Source organism: Scyliorhinus canicula, chromosome 1 (genome assembly GCF_902713615.1).
Source record: "Scyliorhinus canicula chromosome 1, sScyCan1.1, whole genome shotgun sequence".
NCBI lineage: Eukaryota > Metazoa > Chordata > Chondrichthyes > Carcharhiniformes > Scyliorhinidae > Scyliorhinus > Scyliorhinus canicula.
In genome coordinates, this window is record NC_052146.1 from 110,659,169 (window position 1) to 110,678,831 (window position 19,663).

Consider the following 19,663-nt stretch of genomic DNA (forward strand, 5'->3'; position numbering starts at 1 on the left):
GTACATAGGGAAGGAAGGAGAGACTACAGAATGTAATGTTACAGTTATAGCAAGGTGTAGAGAAAAGATCAACTTAGTACGAGGTAGATCCATTCAAATCATCAGCAAATTTGAAAATCAAGTTGGAGGGAAATTTGGCCACAGTCATAGGTGTATAAGGAGTATAGTTGGGGCTGAGGACACAGCCTTTTGGATCACCGGTGTTGAGGATGATCATGAAGGAGGTGTTGTTTCCTATCCTTACTGATTGTGGTCTGTGGGTTAGGAAGTTCAGGATCCAGTCGCAGAGGGAGGAGCCGAGGCCAAGGCCACGGAGTTTGGAGAGGAGTTTTGTTGGAATGAAAGTGGGAAGGCTAAGCTGTAGTCAATAAATAGGAGTCTGACATAGGTGCCTTTGTTATCTAGGTGTTCCAGGGTAGAGTGCAGGGCCAGGGGAGATGGCGTCTGCTGTGGGCCTGTTGCAGCGGTAGGTGAACTTTAGAGGAGCAAGGCAATCTGGGAGGCTGAAGGTGATTTGTGCCATGACTAACCTTCAAAGCATTTCATGATGATGGATGTCAGAGCCACTGGACGATAGTCATTAAGGCATGCTGCTTTGCTTTTCTTTGGTACAGGGATGATGGCCGTCTTCTTGAAGCAGTTAGGGATCTCAGATTGTTGTCAAGAGAGGTTGAAGATGTCTGTGAATACCCCCACCAGCTGATCCATGCAAGACCCTAGTGCTGAGACCTATTAGTTAAGGTGGACTGTGCACTTACCGAGAACATTAGCATTTAAGATATTTTGTAGCTTGTGTTATCCTTAAAATCTGTGTACATCTGTGAAGATATAGACAGTGTGAAGGAGTATTCTATATAGTCAATCTTTTCATGTTTGATAAATTTTTGTTAAAAGTTAACTGGCAAAAGCGGTACATGCATGGTGCAGTGGGTTAGCACTGGGACTACGGTGCTGAGGACCTGTGTTCGAATCCCGGCCCTGGGTCACTGTCCGTGTGGAGTTTGCACAGTCTCCCCGTGTCTGCATGTGTTTCAACCCATAACCCAAAGATGTGCAGGTTAGATGGATTGGCCACACTAAATTGTCCCTTAATTGGAAAAAAAAATAATTGGGTACTCAGTCCTGTGATTCTGTTCATCCATATCTCTAAACAAAAAACAAAAGCTATGGGGCGGTATTCTCCCCTCCTTCACCGGGGGGGCCTCTGGTGGGGTCTGGCCCGCGATCGGGGCCCAGCGATTGGCGGACCGGCCTCTCTCCCCTACCTCCCCCCCCCCCCCCCCCCCCCCCCCGGGCCCTACCTCCTTCTGTGGCCGGCCCCAGAACACCGGCGCCATGTTGGTGAGGGGCCGGCGTACGTAAGAAGTTCACCGCGCATGCGCAGGACAGCACGGCCCAACTGCGCATGCGCAGGATTGAGCTGCCCCAACCGCACATGCGCAGGTTGGCGCGGCGCCCATTTGGCGCCACGTGGGGACGCTGAAGTGGCGTGAACCACTCCAGCACCTATGGGGGCCAGAATAGGTCATGCCTGGGCCCTGTTCGCGCCATCATGAAACGCGACGGCGTTCATGACGGCGCGGGCACTTAGTCCCGGGAGCAGGGAAACCTGCCCAAGGTATATTGAGCGAGGGTTCCATACTGGGACCTGACTATCAGTAGTAACATCAGTTGGGATTGTAAAACAAATTTGGCAGAGGCCAATGATCCTTTGAGACGGTCAACAGTGATGTTGGAATGTGGACCAGCAACATGCTATTGAAAAGATCAAACAACTTCTAAACTCCACTGAAATGTTGGCACATTATGACCCAGAACAGTCAACCATAATAGCAGCAGATGCATTGTCAACAGCCTGGGGTCAGTAATATTTCAAGTGAAGAGAGATGGCCAGAGTAGATCAGTTTACTATGCCTCAAGGTCATTATCAGAAACAAAACATGGTTGCACCATAATTGAAAATGTTGGCAGAAACAGTGGTGTGTGAAAAATTCTCAGACTACATTACCTTTAGATTGTTGTTCAAAATTGAAACAGACCATAAGCCACAAGTTGCTCTTTTGAACATGAAAGAAATTGCAAAGATGTAATTCAGAATCCAATGGTTCAGATTTAGATTTATGAGATGTGACTCTTATCACTCCTCAGAGACGGAGATGAGGGCCCGATCTCTCGTCCGCCCCGCAACGTGACCCCAACCTCATCAAACCCCAACTCACCTATAAGGTGGTCATCAGGCACCCACACATCCCCGTACCTGTGCAGGGCACCTCCAGGCCCAAACCCCGGCGTGGAAAAAATGCCAGCCTGGCACCTTGGCACTGTCAGCCTGGCACCCTGGATGTTCCCCTGTCAGTGCCATCTGAGCATCTTGCCAGTGTATCAGGCTGGCAGTGCTAGGGCGCCACCTGGCAAGCATCCCAGAGCCTCCAATCCCCTGGGAGACCCTACAAGTGCCCTTCTGTCTGGCCCCCATTTGTGGAGACCAGAACCGAACGGGACTCACCCGAGAACTCCGAGGTGAGGGGGTTAGTCCCCACGCCTCAGGAAGATCATGGGACAGTATATTAGAGTGAGACTAGCTGTTTCACTCTAATGTGCGGAGTTACAAAAGAGTGATCCTGCCCACAATGGACAGGATTTAGATCACAGCATCTCACAAGATCGCGTTAGTTTTTGGGAGTCGTGGAAATCTGGGTCGATCCCGGAAGAGGGATCTCCTGGCATCTACCAGCCGCGCTGCCTTTCGGGCACAATCAGGTAGATCGGGTAAGCAGGCCCAAGGGACCTGTCTTATGAAAAGAGATTGAGCAGTTTAGGCCTGTACTCTCTCAAGTTTAGAAGAATGAGAGGAAATCTACTTGAGGTATATAAGATAACAAAAGGTATTGACAAAGTAGATGTAAAGCGGATGTTGCCTCTTCTAGGGCAATCTAGAACGAGAGGTTATAGTTTTAGGCTAAGGGGTAGCGGATTTAAAACAGAGAGAAGATTGAGGAGAAATTACTTCCCTCAAAGGGTTGTGAATTTGTGGCATTCACTACCCCAGAGTGCAGTGGATACCAGGGGCAGGATTCTGTGATCCTGAGGCTAAGTGTTGATGCCGTCGGAAACACCATCGCGTTTCTCGACGGCGTCAACACGGCCTCAGCATCAGCAATCCTGGCCCCTATAGGGGGCCAGCACAGCACTGGAGCGGTTCACGCCGCTCCAACTGCTGATCCTGGCATCAACTGGGCGCCGAAGGGTCCGCGCATGCGCAGTGGCACCGGCGCCAACGCGCGCATGCGCAGTGGCTCCCTTCATCGCGCCGGCCCGACGCAACATGGTGCAGGGCTTCCGGGGCCGGCATGGAAGAAAGGAGGCCCCTAGCCAGAGAGGCCGGCCCGCCGATCAGTGGGATCCCCCCGGGGTTGGACACCCCCCCCCCCCCACCCCCCCCACAGGCTGCCCCCCGACCTTTCCACGCCGAGTTCCCGCCGACTGAGAGCAGGTGTGGATGGCGCCGGCAGGACTCGGCCTTTTTACGACGGCCGCTCGGCCCAACCCGGGCCGAAAATCGGCAGGGGGGGCCCGATAGAGCGGCCGCCGACTGGTGCCGTGCCAACCACTCCGCACCAATGGTGCCGATTCTCCGCTCTGCAGAGAATCGTGTGCCGGCATTGGGGCGGCGTGGCACAATTTGCGTGGTTGTGGGGATTCTCCGGCCCGGCCCCGAGCTGAGAGAATGCCGCCCCAAGACTTTGAGTAAATTTGAGGAGTTGAAAGACAAATTTTTAATTAGCAATGGCTTAAAGGGTTATGAAGAACAGGCAGGAAAGTGGAGATCAGCCATGATTTTTTAAAAAAAACTAATTTTTATTCACATTTTTCTACAACAAATTTTCTCCCAACAATAAAGTAAACAAGGTGGAGAAATAAACAGAAAGAGAAATCCCCCCCAATACAAAGCAATAAATGAATAACAATACAAAAAAGAAGAAAATAGCAAACACACCGTCGCAAAAACAAACCCCCTGAACCGACCCCAAACCCATCTCCCCTTACCCTGCCCCCCACCCCCGGGTTGCTGCTGAGATTGACCACCCTCTACCCCTCCGCCAGAAAATCGAGAAAGAACCCTTGTACCGACCCCCTCAGGGCAAACTTAACCTTCTCTAGCCTGCTGAACCCGGCCATGTCATTGATCCAGGCCTCCGGGCTCGGGGGCTTCGTGTCCCTCCACTGTAAAAGAATCCTACGCCGGGCTACTAGAGACGCAAAGGCCAGGGTACCGGCCTCTCTCGCCTCCTGCACTCCCGGCTCCGATGCTACCCCAAAGATAGCGAGCCCCCAGCCCGATTCCACCCTGGAACCGACCACCTTGGACAAAGTCCCCACCACCCCCTTCCAAAACCCCTCCAACGCCGGACACGCCCAGAACATGTGTGTGTGGTTCGCCAGGCCTCCCGAACACCTCCCGCACCTGTCCTCTACCCCAAAGAATCGGCTCATCCTGGCCCCAGTCATGTGCGCCCCAAGCAGCACCTTCAGCTAAATTAAGCTGAGCTGTGCACAAGAAGAGGACGAGTTCACCCTCCCCAGGGCGTCCGCCCACGTCCCATCGTCGATCTCTTCCCCTAGCTCCTCCTCCCACTTCACTTTCAGCTCTTCCACCGAGGCCTCCTCCTCCTCCTGCATCATCTGATAAATTGCCAAGATCCTACCCTCACCGACCCACGTCCCCGAGAGCACCCTATCCTGCACCCCCCTAGGCGGCAGTAGCGGGAACTCCGCCACCTGCCGCTTAACAAACGCCCTAATCTGCATATACCTGAAAGCATTCCCGGGGGGAGGCCCCACTTCCCCTCCAACTCCTCTAAAGTTGCAAACTTCCCGTCGAGGAAAAGGTCCCCCATCCGCCTGATGCCTGCCCTATGCCAACTCAAAACCCACCATCTATTCTCCCTGGTGCACACCGGTGATTGCCCCGTATCGGGGCCCACACTGAGGCCTTCACTTCCCCCCTATGCCGCCTCCACTGCCCCCAAATTTTGAGGGACGCCACCACTACCGGACTCGTAGAATACCTTGCCGGGGGGAGTGGGAGCGGGGCCGTCACCAATGCCTCCAAACTCGTACCCACACAGGACACCACCTCCAACCTCTTCCATGCGGCACCCTCCCCCTCCATCACCCGCCTACGAATCATTGCCACATTCACAGCCCAGTAATACCCACACAGGTTGGGCAACGCCAAACCGCCTACCTCCCTGCCTCGCTCCAGGAATACCCTCCTCACTCTCGGGGTCTTCCGCGCCCACACGAACCCCAGAATACTCTTATTAACCCTCCTAAAAAAAAAGCCTTCGGAATCAATATGGGGAGGCACTGGAAAAGAAACAAAAACCTCGGGAGCACCATCATCTTAACTGACTGGACTCTACCCGCCAAAGAGAGTGGCAGCGCGTTCCACCTCCTGAGTTCCTCCTCCATCTGTTCCACCAGCCTCGAAAAGTTTAGCCTGTGCAGGGCCCCCCAGCTCCTAGCTATCTGGACACCAAGATATCTAAAGCTCCTCTCCGCCCTCTTCAATGGGAGCTCTCCTATCTCCCTCTCCTGGTCCCCCAGGTGCAGCACAAACAGCTCACTCTTCCCCACATTTAGCTTATAGCCTGAAAAATCCCCAAACTCCCCAAGTATCCTCAACACCTCTGGCATCCCCCAGCCGGATCCGCGATGAATAACAGTAAATCATCTGCGTACAGCGACAACCGGTGCTCCTCTCCTCCCCCCCCCCCCCCCCCCGCACAATCCCCCTCTAGTTCTTCAAATCCCTCAGCGCCATGGCCAAGGGCTCAATCGCTAACGCGAAGAGCAGGGGAGACAAGGGGCACCCCTGCCTCGTCCCCCGGGAAAGCCGAAAGTCCTCCGACCTCCTCCCATTCGTCACCACACTCGCTACCGGGGAGCTATACTGCAACCTCGCCCAGCTGATGAATCCCTCATCAAAACCAAACCTCCTCAGCACTTCCCACAGGTAGCTCCACTCCACCCTGTCAAAAGCTTTCTCTGCATCCATCGATGCTACTATTTCCGCCTCCCCAGCCGCCGACACCATCATCATAACATTAAGAAGCCGCCGTACATACAGCTGCCTCCCCTTCACAAACCCCGTTTGGTCCCCATAGATAACCATCGGGACCACATCTTCCACCCTCCTGGACAGTACCTTAACCAACAACTTTGCATCCACATTGAGGAGCGAAATCGGCCTATGAGACCCATACTGGAGGGGGTCCTTATCCCGCTTCAGGATCAGTGAGATTATTGCTCTAGACATTGTCAGGGGCAGAGCCCACCCCCTCCCTCACCTCATTCAGGGTCCTCACAAGCAGCGGGCCCAGCAGATCTGAAAACTTCTTATAGAACTCCACCGGGAACCCGTCAGGTCCGGTGCTTTCCCTGTCTGCAGGCTCCCCAGCGCCTCCATCAGCTCCTCCAACTCGATTGGGGCCCCCAGACCCTCCACCCGCTCATCCTCTACTCTTGGGAACTCCAGCTTATCCAGAAAGCAGTCCATCCCGCCCACCTCCCTAGGGGGCACCGCCTGGTACAGCCCCTCATAAAAGGATCTGAACACCCCATTAATGTCCCTGCCACTCCGCACCAAGTTCCCTCCTGCATCTGCGACTCCCCCTATCTCTCTCGCTGCCTCCCGCTTCTGGAGCTGGTGGGCCAGCATCCGACTTGCCTTCTCCCCATACTCATATACTGCGCCCTCCTCCACTGCGCCTCCGCCTTCCGGGTGGTCAGTATATCAAACTCCGCTTGGAGACTGCGACGCTTCCTCAAAAGCCCCTCCTCCGGGACACCCGCATACCTCCTGTCCACCCTTACCATTTCTTCCAACAACCTCTCCCTCTCAACCCCCTCCCCCCTCTCCCTGTATGCCTGAATGGATATCAGCTCCCCTCTAACCGCTGCCTTCAAAGCTTCCCAGACCACCCCAACTTGCACCTCCCCGTTATCGTTGGCTTCCAAATACCCCTCTATATCCCTACGGACCCGACTGCATACTTCCTCCTCTGCCAGAAACCCCACATCTAACCTCCATAGCGGGCGCTGATCCTTCCCCTCCCCCAGCTCCAGGTCCACCAAATGTGGAGCGTGGTCAGGTATGGCTATCGCCGAATACTCCACCCCCACCACTCTCGGGATTAGCGCCCTGCTGAGAACAAAAAAGTCAATCCGGGAATAAGCCTTGTGGACATGGGAGAAAAAGGAGAACTCCCTACCTCCCGGCCTCAAAAACCTCCAAGGGTCTACCCCTCCCATCTGATCCATGAACCCCCTCAGCACCGAGGCCACCGCCGGCCTCTTGCCCGTCCTTGACCTCGAACGATCCAGAGCCGGATCCAACACAGTATTAAAGTCCCCTCCCAAGATCAAACCCCCCGTCTCCAGGTCCGGGATCCGGCTCAACATTCGCCGCATAAAGCCCGCATCGTCCCAGTTGGGGGCGTACACATTGACCAGAACCACCCGCTCCCCCTGGAGTCTACCACTCACCATTACGTATCTACCTGCACTGTCCGCCACCACATTCGACGCCACAAACGACAAGCTCTTGCCAACTAAGATCGCCATCCCTCGATTCTTCGCATTGAGCCCCGAGTGAAACACCTGTCCTACCCAGCCTCTTCTCAGCCTCACCTGATCCGCCACCTTAAGGTGCGTCTCCTGGAGCATAGCCACGTCCGCTCCCAGCCCCTGCAGGTGCGCCAAGACCCGTGACCGCTTCACCGGTCCATTCAGCCCCCTCACGTTCCATGTGACCAGCCGAATCTGGGGGGGGGGGGTCTTCCAACCTCCCTCTGTGCCGGTCAGCCATAGCTCTCCGTCGGCTCACCACGTGCCTGCAGAACCCCCCAGGCCCGTTCCCCACGGTGGCAGACCCCCCCCCCCCCCCCCCAACCTCCCCCTTCACCAGCCGTTCCCCTACGGCCCCTGCAGCAGCAACCCGGTACCCCCCCCCCCTACTCCCCCCCCCCACTCCCCCCCCCCCCCCCCGAGCCTCCCCACTCCTCCCCCCCCCCCCCAAGCTAGGGCCCCCCTAGCTGCGTAACCCCTTCCATTGTACTTCCGTAAGTCAGCTGACTCCTGCTGCTCCCATCATCCCGTCAACCCCCCCCCTCGATGCAACACAACCACCATTCCCCCCTCCCAGTGCCGGCCCCGCCCCCTCCTCCTCCAGCGCGGGAAGAAAGCACATGACCCAGCGGGACCGCGAACAGCTCCCCAACCCTCCACCAGTGAAAAAACAAAAAAGCACCCAAATAAATAAATAACAGTCCCAAAAAGCGAAAAAGCAGAACAGCAAAAAGACAACATCAAACACAGCCAATAAAAAATGAAAGGATACCAAGGAGGACAGAGCCTCCGGACTATGTACATCATTCCCCAGCCCCCCAGTCCTCAGTTCGAGTCCAACTTCTCTGCCTGGACAAAGGCCCAGGCCTCCTCCGGAGAATCAAAGTAGAGCTGGCGGTCCTTGTAAGTGACCCAGCGGCGAGCCGGCTGTAGCAGGCCAAACTTCACCCCTTCCTGTGAAGCACTCCCTTCACTCGATTGAAACCAGCCCTTCTCTTCGCCACCTCCGCGCTCCAGTCCTGATAGATCCTGATCTCTGCATTCTCCCACCTGCTGCTCCTTTCCTTCTTCGCCCATCTCAGCACACACTCACGGTCAACGAAGCGGTGAAAACGGACCAGCACCGCCCTAGGCGGCTCGTTCGGCCTGGGCTTCCTCAACAGCACTCGATGGGCACCCTCCAGCTCCAAGGCTCCTTGGAACGACCCCGCGCCCATTAACGAGTTCAGCATCACAACCACGTAGGCCCCCAAATCCGAATCTTCCAGCCCCTCCGGGAGGCCCAAAATCCGCAGATTCTTCCGACGGGAGCGGTTCTCCATCTCCTCCATCCTAGCCAGACATTTCTTGTGAAGCGCCTCATGCGACTCCACCTTCACTGCCAGGCCCAGGAGTTCGTCCTCGCTCTCCGAGGCCTTTTGCCGTAGCTCTTGGATCTCTGCACCCTGAGTCGTCTGAGTCGCCATGAGCTTGTCCAGCGAAGCCTTAAACGGTTCCAGAATCTCAGCCTTCAGCTCGCTGAAGCAGCTCCTGCTGCTCCTGCGCCCACTGCTGCCACGCTGCCGGTTCCCCGCCCGCCACCATCTTGTTTTTCTTGCCTCGCACCTTTCTCTGCTCCAAAGCCGATTTTTTGACCGCTCCGCTCCTGGTCCAGTCCATCCACCAGCAGATAAGCACAGTGAATGTGTTCGCACCCGGGGAAAAGTCCAACTAGCACCGCTGCGGGCCCTTAAAAGAGCCCAAAAGACAAAAAATAGCGGGAGCTACCAAACGTGCGGCTTAGCTCCACATCACCGCAACCGGAAGTCCCGAGATCAGCCATGATTGTATTGAATGGTGGAGCAGGCTTGAGGGGCTGAATTGCCTACTCCTGCTCCTAATTCTTATGTTCCTTGAAGGTGTCATATGTGTAGTGGATAAAGAGGAACAATTAGATACTCTGTACTTCGATTTCCAGAAGGTATTTGATAAGGTCCCACATCAAAGGTGATTGCTGAAAATAAAAAATCAGGTGAAGGGAATAACATACTGGCATGAATCAAAGATTGGCTAACTATCAGGACACAGAGAGTTGGCATAAATGGGCCCTTTTCTGGTTGGCAGGATATGACGAGCAGTGTGCCGTAGGGATCAGTGCTGGGGTCTCAACTTTTTACAATTTATATAAATGGCTCAGGTGAAGGGACTGAAGGTATGGTTGCTAAATCTGCTGACGACACAAAGATAGGTAGGAAAGTCAATTGTGCAGAGGATGCATGGCGGCTACAAAGGTACATAGATAGGTTAAGTGAGTGGCCAAAAATCTGGCTAATGGAGCATAATGTGGCCAATGGGAAATTGTCCATTTTGGCAGGAAAAATTAAAAAAACGTATTATCTAAATGGTGAAAGATTGCAGAGCTCCAAGGTGCAGAGGGATCTGGTTGTCCTAGTGCATAAGTCAGGAAAGGTTAGTATAGTAGCAAGTAATTAGGAAAGCTAATTGAATTTTATTGTGAATGGAATCGATTACTAAAGTAGGGTTATGCTTCAGTTGTACAAGGCATTGGTGGGACCACATCTGGAGTATTATGTATAGTATTGGTCTCCTAATTTAACAAAGGATGTAAATGCATGAGAAGCAGTTCAGAGTAGGCTTACTCGATTACTGCCAGGAATAAGCGGGTTGTCTTATGAGGAAAGATTGGAGAGGTTAGGTTTGTATTCACTAGAGTTTACAAGAGCAAGAGGCAACTTGATCAAAATCTTTAAGGTCCTGAGGGGTATTGAGGGTGGACATGGAGAGGATGTTTCCTCTTGTCATTGTATCGAGGGGTCACTCATTTACAGCGCCGGCCCTAGGGTTGCTGGCGCCCCGGGCAAGCTGAACAGAGGGGGGGGGGCCGCCCTGGGGGAGTGCGGCCACCCTGGAGGAGTGCGGCCACCGCGCATGCGCTGGTTGGCACCGGCCCAACTGCGCATGCGCGGGACCCGAGTCTCTGGCGCCCCCTAGCACATGGCGCCCCGGGCGACTGCCCGAGTTGCCGGTGCCTTGAGCCGGCCCTGCTCATTTAAGACAGAGATGAAGAGAATCTTTTTTTCTCTCAGTGTGTCATGGCTCTCTGGAACTCTTCCTCCAAAAGAAATGGAAGCAGAACCATTGAATATTTTGAAGGCAAAGCTAGATAGATTCTTTGGGGTATGTTTATTGGAAGTAGGCAGGTTATTGGAGGTAGGCAGGAGTGTGGGATTGAGGTTACAATCAGCCATGACTTTACTAAATGGCGGAGAAGGCCGTGGAGCGGAGTGGCTTACTCCTGCTCCATCGCTATATCAGGGAGATGACAAGGACTCTGTATAGAATGGGAAGGGATATCATTGTCTTCTCACTGACCAGGGAAAAGCAGAAGAGAACACATAGATTTGCCAGGCTTGCGAGATTCCCACTGGTATCGGATGCAATCAACAGCATGCATGTAGCTCTGCAGATTCCACTTGTTAACAGGAAATATTTTGTAACTGCAAGGGCAGTTTTGACTTCCAGTTGGTGTGTGACCCTGGTCAGAAGATCCTCTCAGTGAATGCCAGCTCTCATGGCAGTAGGCATGACTCATTCATCCTCTGCAGGTATAGTACTACAATCTCTACCTGTGATATTTGGCCCACTACACAGCAACAGAGGCTGGTTGCTACCTGATCTCTTGAGGGCAGCATAACTATAATGAAAGGCATACAGCCACCAGGAACATCATGGAGGAAATAATTAGTGTGCTGCAGCAACAGTTCCACTGTCTGCTCAGGCTGGGCCCATTTTTGCAATGTTTTCTCATTCAAGGGCCTGATGAGCGAATTTCAGAAAGATAATGTTTGGCACAACAATAAACTGACTTGTAAAATAAAAAGTTGTGGTATTAAGAAAATAAATAATTCCTGAGCATATCTAGAGCAATGTCACAACAATAAATTGTTGAGTTAAAAAAGAAAGAGTAATTAATATCATAGACTAGAGTGTGAAAGGTTCACAAAACAAAAAGAGAAAATACTGGACAATCTCAGCAGGTCTGACAGCATCTGCAGAGAGAAAACAGAGCTGTCGTTTTGAGTCTGAATGACTTTGTCAAAGCTTTGTCCTTTGTTCTCACTATTAAAAGGCACCTAGGTAAAACCTTTGAGTAAGTGAACTGGTCGAAAGTATCGGAATTGGACAAATGCAACAGTTGGAAGACAAATTGCTAGACCACTGTGGCACTCTACCAATGTTTTTGAACACTGGAAGCTAGGAACTGTGAATGAGCAGAAATATTAAGGACTTCAGGTACAGAAGTGGACTAATACAAAAAATAATAACATGAAATGTTGATCTCTTTCTCCAGATAAAGGTGGATAATTTATAGCCTTAAGAGTGAAGTTTAGCTCTGGGTACAGCATATCAGAATGGATTTATAGGCCCTGGCATGCTTGACATGCAGATATTAACACTGCTGGAAGTGTTATACTATGAGGACAGGTTGCATGGATAAGGCCTGTATTCCTTTGAATATAAATAATTACGGGTGATTTTATTGAGGTGTTTCAAATCAAAGGCATTATAATAATAATCTTTATTGTCACAAGCACACTTACATTAACACTGCAATGAAGATACTGTGAACAGCCCCTAGTTGCCACATTCTGGCACCTGTTCGGGTACACAGAGGGAGAATTCAGAATGTCCAAATTACCTAACAGCATGTCTTTCGGGACTTGTGGGAGGAAACTGGAGCATCCGAGGAAACCTACGCAGACACAGGGAGAATGTGCAGACTCCAAACATACAGTGACCAATATAGTCTAAATAGAAACGATCTAGACATTAGTATGCAGGGCACAATTGCAAAACTTGCAGATGACTCAAAAACACTGGTAAGTACGGTACGTATTGTGAACAGTGAGGAGAACAGGGTAGGATTTCAAACGGACATACACAGGTTGGTAGAACAAGCAGATAGATGGTGAACAGGGTTTAATGCAGAGAAATGTGAAGTGATTCATTTTGGTAGAAAGAAGGAGTACAGGAGCAGAGGCACCTGGGTATATGTCCATAAGTCATTGAAGGTGGGATATCAGATTAAGAGAGCAGTTAAAGTATACTACAAAGGGTGGCACAGTGGTTAACACTGCTGCCTCACGATGCTGAGGACCCGGGATCGATCCCGGCCCCAGATCACTGTCCATATGGAGTTTGAACATTCACTCCGTGTTTACGTGGGTCTCACCCTCACAACCCAAGGATGTGCAGGGTAGGTGGACTGGCCATGCTAAATTGCCCCTTAATTGAAAAAAAAAAGAATTGGATACTCTAAATTATTATTTTTTTTAAATGAAGTATACAGCATATTAGGCACAGTGTACAAGAACAAGGAATTTACGTAAAATTTGTAGAAAACTTTCAGTTTCAGCTGGAGTATTATGTCCACATCTGCTTGCCACGCTTCAGGAAGCGTCATGGATAGAATTTCTGAATTTTTTTGCCATGATCAAAAGTGGCTTGTGTGAAGTTTGTGGGCCTTCCTGCCCTCAGTGATTTATCCCAATTGAAGTGATTTCCAGCAGCCGGCTTTTGTGAATTTAAAAATAAAGAGGATTATTTATTATCACACACTTTCCCCAGAGGTTTCAAAACACAACATCATGCACACGCACAAAAGAGTAAATGCAGATAAAAACAATCTGATTACAATCTGGAATCATTTAAATCTTTTTAATTGCAGGACTGTACTTTCTAGAATGAATTGATGCTTTAGCTGGAATGGAGAACTTGTGAAAGCAAAGGGTGCTCAGTAAGCTGCGAAGCTTCTTGTAATTGAATTACCAGGAGTTTGGCTCTCAGGTAACCTTAAAGTTGGAAAAATTTGTGGGGGGCGGCTGCAGTCTTTCTCTCACTTTTAAAGTATAGCTTATTATCTTGGCGACATAATTGTCTTGCAGTTGATTCGATGGGTTAACTGGATCTTTCCCATTCGGTGAATTCAAAACACAGAACCTTTGTGCCCTCACATTCACACAGTTCCCCAGTCATTCCCCAGCTATCCCTTATGTATATGTGTTCAAATACCCACCACCCGCTTCCTTTAACAATATAATTGACATTTGTAATTGCCATTAACAAACCTGAACAATGTAATTGCTATCAACAAATATACCAATGTAATTTATAGGGCAATGACAGATTCCCCTTTTTTGTTTAAATTAAAACGTTTTGAAAACACAAGAACAAACTTTCAAGCGAATTGGAAAGAAACATAATTATATATTTTTTATCTTCTGTGTCTCACAGTCCCCCTCCTTTAAACAAAACTTTTTTTTCCTCTTTACCATATTTCAATAATCACAAAGTAATCAAAGAAAAAATTTGTCCTCCATATTCTCAATATAATACAAGACATTCCCCATCCAGTGCATCTAATATTTTTTTGGAACAAGCATCTCTCTTTGTAAAACAGTCTGACAACTGGCGACTTGCATCCACCCATGTTATTTTGGAAATCTCTCTTCTTTCCAACATTTTAATTATGCCAACAAGGTCAATTCTCAATGTTTTTTCAGTGACGCCCTTTGTCAAATGTGCAAGGGAATGGTTATCTACATAGCATTCAATCGGCAAAGCTTTCTCAGATTATCCCTTGGTTAAGATTTCCTTCAGCGTATTAGATAATAATATACACCCACATATATACACCTACATATGTACTGCTCCTACCAACATCAGTGCTTCAGCAGCTAAGGTGTTTTTACTACTTGTCATAATATACACCAGTATATCATGACTGATGGACATACACTAGGACCAATCAACATACACAAACACCGCATCCAATCACCAGTTAGAACACACTCACTATAAAGACAGAGGGCATCACTTTTCCCGCTCATTCTGGATGCTGCCTCTCAGAAGCACAAGAGCTTATCAGTTACAGAACAGACTCTCACCACGTACTGAGTGATTCAACTGGTTAGGACAGGCACAGGTCTCTAGTTAATCTAGCATTGTGTAAACCCACAGCAATAGTATGTCTAGCAGTTTATAAGAGTTAATAAAATAGTGTTGAACCATCTTCAGTGTTGGTGGCCTGTATGTGCTTCATGGATCCAGAGCGCCTAACACATCATGGTACCAGTAGTTGAGGGATGTTAGAACTTCGGAGACCTACCTACCAGTGATCAGCCTTCCACCAGTTTACAGCCATCCTGCAACATGGGCAGCGTCCGCCCGCCGCCGCCCCTCTGCATTACCGTCCAACTGGAAGATCTTCAAACAGCGCTTCCAGCTATACCTTGAGGCAATGGACCTGGAAGCTGCCTCAAACGCACGGAAGATTGCTCTCTTCCTCTCCACAGCCGGGGACCACGCCATCCACATCTTTAATTCTCTCATCTTCGCCGATGGGGAAGATAAATCTAAGTTCAAGATGGTCATAATATACACCAGTATATCATGGTGCAGACACACACACTGATGGACATACACTAGGACCAATCAACATGTACAACAACGGCAGCCAATCACCAGTTAGAACACACTCACTATAAAGACAGAGGGCATCACTTTTCCCGCTCATTCAGAATGCAGCCTCTCATGAGCACAAGAGCTCATCGAGTATAGTACAGACTCTCACCACGTGTTGAGTGATTCAACTGGTTAGGACAGGCATAGGTCTCTAGTTAATCTAGCATCGTGTAAACCCACAGCAATAATATGTCTAGCAGTTTATAATAGTTAATAAAATAGTGTTGAACCATCTTCAGTGTTGGTGGCCTGTATGTGCTTCACGGATCCAGAGCGTCCAACACATCACTACTCTTTTTATTTTCTTTGCTTTCCAGGCCAATGGACAACAATCATTATTCTTACTCACCAAAAATATGACAAAGCCTGCTGTGCTAGAATGTCCATTTGGAAGATTGCCACTGCTAAACATTATGACCTCATATCTTCTGGATCACACAAAGCTGGAAACTGGGGTGCACATTTCTCTGAATTCAATTTCTTTAATGTGTTATTTGCTCTCAGAACTTCCTCAACTGCAGCGTCAGGTGTAGTCTGAATGCACAATCAGTTCAGCTGCCCAACCAAACTTTTTTATTAGTTTGTTTCTTCCTTGGATGCAAGCTGCTTTTCTGTGTAAAAGAGATTGGAAGCTTACATTTAAAAAGTCTTAAAGTCTTCTTTAGGTACGTAGATAGTAAAAAGTTGATAAAAGGAGGAGTAGGGCTGATAAGGGACATAAAGGGGAATTTACACATGGGGTAGGGCTTTAAATGAATACGTTGCATCTGTCTTTACCAAGGAGGTAGGTGCTATCAGATATCAGACCCGATTTTATTGGGATGCAATTGGCATTTTCTAAGTAAGATTGTTGATTCAAGGTCACTCCTGACTTATTCTGCTTAATAGAATCATACAGTGCAGAAGGAGGCCACTTGGCCCATTGTTTCTGCACCAGCCCTTGGAAAGAGCACCCTACTTAAGCCCATGCCTCCACCCCTTTTCCGTAACACAGTAACTCTACTAAGGGGAAATTTAACATGGCCAATCCGAAGCCGGCACTCCCAGTGCAGACTTTGGAGTTGTGAGGTTGTTGCTGTGGTGGAGAGTGGCTGCTGCTGTTCTCTCTGTCTCTGTTGCTGCTGCTGTTGCTCAGTTTGCTTCTGTTTCCAGTGCTGGTTGCTGATGAGCTGCCAGGAGGAAGGAGAGAGGGGAGAAGGAAAGAGAGAGGAGAGAAGGAAGGAAAACCAACAACAGGAGGGTGGCTGCAAAAACAAGATGGGAGTAAAGCCCCTTTGTACTGCTGGTTTGCTGGGCCCCTCCTGGACCGAAGACCCCATACACCAGCGCTTCTTTCTGCAGGGAGGTCAGTTCCATTGGGCGGCCGTTCCAAGGTGGGAACACAGACTGTGTTTTTGCTGAGCCCTACTTGAGCTGAAGACCTCACAAACGAGTGCTACTTACCTCGGTATGGCCAACCTATGGTGGGAGCATGGATTGTGTTTTTGCTGGGCCCCCACCCAGGCTGAAGATCTGTCTATACTGCCCAATCCTCCCACCCTCCAGCTTCAACAGTGTCTCAGGAGTCTCCCACCTCACACATTCTTCAAACGACGGTGCCTCGCCCTCCTGTGTTGCCAACTTCCTCCCACTGTGCCCCTTAATCTCTCTTCCCTTCCTTGCCTTGTTCCATCTGTATACCTTCCTGGAGGAGAGCATATCATTCCAACTCGCTCTTCCCCTGTCTATTTCTCCTTCGAATTACAACACGACACAGCCCACACGGGGGTGGGTGTGGCACTTGCCCTGATGACCACTCCACCTACGCCAGTGGCGGGGCCGACTAGAACCACCTATGCGAGGGTGGTGCCCTCTTCAGCCTCCATTACTCCCACAGCTCAGCCACCTTTCCTGTTGCTGACCCGAAAGCTGGGTGTAAAGTGCTACGCTCACCCAACCGTCAACATAGATGTTTTTGTGGCCGCCTCTCGTATGGACGGGATAGTCGTGTTCTTCCTGAGGTCAGAGAGGGCGATCAACCTCGCCCTTGAAGAGGGGCTCGCATTGCGCAGCACCAACCTGGCAGTGGACCTTGAGGCCACCGCCGAGCGGGTCATATTGTCCAATGTCGGGGGCAGCACGGTGGCCTAGTGGTTAGCACAACCGCCTCACGGCGCTGAGGTCCCAGGTTCGATCCCGGCTCTGGGTCACTGTCCGTGTGGAGTTTGCACATTCTCCCCGTGTCTGCGTGGGTTTCGCCCCCACAACCCAAAAATGTGCAAAGTAGGTGGATTGGCCACGCTAAATTGCCCCTTAATTGGAAAAAATAATTGGGTAATCTAAATTTATAAAAAAAAAAAAAAATATTGTCCAATGTCCTGCCTTGCCTCCCTACCGAGCTCCTCCTCCCCCACCTCCAACTACTGGTGAGGTTCGTTCCGAGGTAACGCCACTCCCTCTTGGCCTGAAGGACGCCCCCTAAGGCACATCTACTCCTTCCGAAGCCAGGGTTTCATCCGCCTGGCCCGGGAGGATGTATGAGAGGAGCGGATTTGAGGTCTACCATCTCGGGAGACCTTCTATATTTTCTGGTCTGCAGATGGCGTATAGTACCACCCCTGCAAGAAGGTGGGGCATGGGAGGAAAAACTACCCTGGCTCCAAAGCCACCACAAACACCAAGGCGGCTACGGCTGGCACCGCCGGTCGCCCTCCCTCCGTTGGCATTACCACCCCAACCCTGCAGGGAGACAAGCGTACCAGCGCCTACTGGCCAATCAGCCAGGAGGGAGGGCATCCACCAGGCTGCAAGAACCGAAAGAAGGCAAGGCGGGGATCGGCTCCAAATACCCCCGACCCCATCAGCCTGGAGACCCCTGCGCCCCAGAACTCTGCCCAGGGGACCACTGATACACCTGGCACCGCGGGCACTCCATCTCATCCCAGGCCCATCAACGCCTCAAAGTCGGGTACTGGGCCCAGCTTCGTTTCGGCGGGTCAGCAAGGAGGGGGGTGCGGTGATGCGCGTGATCCCAGGCTGGCGCGAAGGACGCCCAAATCAGGAAGGAACCCCGGGGCGGAGTGTTGAGGGAAGGGGGGAACGATGCAAGGATGGAGTTTTCCTCAGCGCAAGCCACCCCCCACAAGCAGCGCCATTCCTTGGATGGGGAGAGGTGGTGGGGAGAAAGACATCATGACCAAACCCCCCCCCCCCCCCCCCCCCCCCCCGGTGCAGTGAGGGTGGCACCCCGACCTCTCGACATTACACTACATCCCCAGAAGAGAAATGAGAAGGTTTTTCAAGTTTCGAACCCTGAGCTGTCGCAGCCCCACCCCCCGAGCAAGATGCCTCGGGGCCGGGTGCAAGCGAGACCCCCCCCCCCCCCCCCGGAGGGTCTGTTCCACCCGGTTCAATTTTGCACGCCATAGGTGATTGTTTTTACAGCGCTGGAGGGCTGTGGCAGCTTCCTAGCCTCAGGGTCATTGGGCAGTGGTGGAAAGGAGAACCCCCCTCTCCGCCCCAGCCTCCGACGTCACGCACCTCCAGCTCCCGGATCTTCCGGTGGCCCAACATCGCAATAGGAGGGGGGTAGTTCTGAGTCACCGCCTCCCTCTGGCCTGATACAATTAGAGAAGCCTGTGAGGAACCCGTCTGTCGACGATCCGGGGGGGTGGGATCGAGGCAGACCCAGGGCTGGTTGGTGTGATGGCGCCGTCCCCCACACTCAATGTGGCGGAGGACTCGGTCCCAGGCGGTGACTGCCCGGAGGAGGACGGCTGCTCGGTGGGGAGCATGGGGGATGATTTGGGGTCTATCTGCAGCGAAGTGGTGGACTCCCTCGTGCCCGACACCAAGTTGCCCCTCATCCCCCGAGCAGAACTCTGGGATTTTCTGCGTGTAAACCGCGGTCGCCGAACAGAGTACAGCTAGCTCTCGACCCGTGGTTGGACATGTCGCCTTCCCATGCCGACGTTAAAGAGATGGGAGACGCGGACGATTCGGAGCAGCGCTGGCAGAAATCTTTCCTCGACGGATTCCTGAGGGAGCAGAGGAGCCGCTCTCCTCTGCTCCTTCTGAGCAATGAAAAGGTGAAGTAGCACTTTACTACTGACATTGCACATGATGAGTAGGAATTAACCCTCCCCAGGACCTCTGCCCACAGACCCGTTTCCAACTCCTCACCTAGCTCCTCCTCACACTTGCCCTTGAGCTCCTCCACCGGGGTTTCCTCCTCCTCCTGTAGTTCCTGGTAGATGTCTGACACCCTCCCCTCCCTCACCCAGGTGCCGGAGACCACCCTGTCCTGTATCCTCTGTGGCGGCAGCGTCAGAAAGGCCACTACCTGTTTTTTCTGGAAGGCTCGTACTTGCAGATATTTAAAGGCATTTCCTGGAGGCAGATTAAATTTGTCCTCTAGCGCCTTCAAACTAAGAAAGCTTCCGTCTATGAACAGATTTCCCATCCTTCGGATGCCTGCCCTCTGCCAGCTCTGGAACCCACCATCCATCCTGCCCGGGACAAACCTGTG

General features: G+C 51.4%; 2 protein-coding genes across 2 annotated transcripts in view; one reads left to right on the forward strand and one right to left on the reverse strand.

Annotated features, from left to right (window-relative positions):
- LOC119966199 (mannosyl-oligosaccharide 1,2-alpha-mannosidase IA-like) overlaps positions 1 to 19,663 on the reverse strand; it is a 345,095-nt gene that overhangs the window by 309,252 nt on the left and 16,180 nt on the right. The gene's annotated exons all lie outside the window — the stretch shown is intronic.
- The window catches only part of LOC119966211 (synaptotagmin-like protein 2), a 164,340-nt gene continuing 158,091 nt past the window's right edge, over positions 13,415 to 19,663 (forward strand). The window contains exon 1 of the mRNA XM_038797565.1: positions 13,415 to 13,479. The gene's annotated coding sequence lies outside the window, so the exon portion shown is untranslated. The remainder of the gene's footprint in view (positions 13,480 to 19,663) is intronic.